The sequence below is a fragment of the Triticum urartu genome, chromosome 2A (genome assembly GCF_056163025.1).
Source record: "Triticum urartu cultivar PI428250 chromosome 2A, HENAU_Tu73, whole genome shotgun sequence".
In the NCBI taxonomy this organism is placed as follows: Eukaryota; Viridiplantae; Streptophyta; class Magnoliopsida; order Poales; family Poaceae; genus Triticum; species Triticum urartu.
The window spans coordinates 49,864,520-49,866,277 of record NC_141874.1 but is presented as its reverse complement, the minus strand read 5'-3'; the positions used below and the strand labels follow the sequence as shown (position 1 = coordinate 49,866,277).

Below are 1,758 nucleotides of genomic sequence, written 5' to 3'. Positions count from 1 at the left end.
GTTGCTGCTGTACTCAATATTTGAAGTTGCTTTTTTCTTTTTTGAGAGAAGTGTATTAGGTTGATGAGATTAATTAGCTCAGTTGGCTAAAGTAGCAACAACAACAGCCACACTTTGCCATCCACTTTATAGCTGGACTGTACTTACATGCTTAGTATAACCTTGTATGTGTAGCTGGACTATACTTACATGCTTAGTATAACCTTGTACGTGGTTCGTTTAATTTATAAATGGTTATCTGTTGCTGCTGCAGGAGCAATGTTGCTGATGGCGACGGGTACGTGATGGTGGCTAGTGTGGTGGACGACCCGACCAAACCAATGATGCAAGGCTTCTCCTGCTGCTGCATGTCTTCATCAACTTAGTTCTTCCACAGGGAGAGATAAATTCTTCACTTGTTCACTGTGTAATCTGCAGATTACTTCCATTAATCACCTAGTGCTCCTGTTAGTGAGATTCATCTAGTATTTCTTTTTGCAAAGCATGCAATGGTCTGGAGTACTTGATCATGACCTGATGGAACATGTCGTTACAGCAGCTAGAAGCAATCCATTTTATTAAATGCATTCTAGTTAGGATTCGGTCATGGCAACACCTTGCTATTTTCTTTTCTTTAAATCTGGTTGCAAGTTTACTATTTTTCCAGAACCATCATCTTACATTTTGGGCAGCGGGCATTGAAATTTAGGCATTTATGTATAATTTTAGTTCTGGATGTGTCCTATGCAAACATTACTATCAATTGTCAAGTTGATTCTCAAATGTCTCATTAACTAAATTTTAGATGGTGATTTCTAGATTTAGTACCAATTTATTGTTGGCCTGGCCTATGCTCAATACCTTGCTCTATACCAATTTATTTCATTATTTTGTTATTTACGGTTAAATATGCTATCATTAGCTCTGAGAAAATGTTATGTTTTTGCTGATTAGTGGCAGTACATCTTTGCTTTACTATTCCTAGCAGCTGCAGTTCATCTACCATAAACATGTTGTGTACATTCTGAACCCCCAAACATGACACAAGTGGAATGTAACTTGTACAATTTTTACTTGAATATGTTCAGTTATGAAGTCGTGTAGTTGTTTTTTCTCATCAGTTCTAAACTGCAGTACTTTACTGAATTGTTGATGATCCTGAATGAATCTAGCTTGTTGGGTTCAGTCTCTTGTTTAGTTGGAATAGCACCCCATCACCTGTTGTTGTTGTTGTTGTTGTTGTTATTCACCCTATCCTTGCTGTTCTGTTTTCTTGTTGGCAGATATTTTGAGTAAATTCAAGACGAAAGATGTTCAAAGAAGCTCCAAGACATTCTTATATAGCAAGTTATGTAATAATAGCTGGGTTATCTGGGAATTTAATGTATCTTCTCTCTGTTTGTGAATGAAATAGTAATTATGTATGTGAATTAATGTATCTTCTCTCTGTTTGTGAATTTCATGTATGTTTCAGAATTACAATTTCTGTTTCATATGAAATAGTAATTATGCATGTGATTTGAAAACGTGTGCAATGGAAACATGACTCATGCGACCCACTTATCAAAATAATTTGAGCACATTTGAAATTTCTGACGTGTGGGACCAGTGTATGATATTATGATATTCGGGACAAATGTAAAACAGTGGAAAATAAAATGGCAAAAAATAAAAGATCATACGCTGTAAAAGGCCGCATCTAGAAATAAAAAGGCCGAATTGCTGGGCCAGCCCATGTAGCTAGCAAAAATTAATAGGAAAAATAAATATTAAAAATGC

The 1,758-nt window shown here is 35.8% G+C and overlaps 1 long non-coding RNA gene across 1 annotated transcript; it reads left to right on the top strand.

Annotated features, from left to right (window-relative positions):
- LOC147983597 (uncharacterized) lies at positions 1-1,436 on the top strand. Its single transcript, XR_015615698.1, has 2 exons — positions 1-164; positions 254-1,436. It is a non-coding gene; the product is annotated as an uncharacterized LOC147983597 (long non-coding RNA).
- The last annotated feature ends 322 nt before the right edge of the window (positions 1,437-1,758 follow it).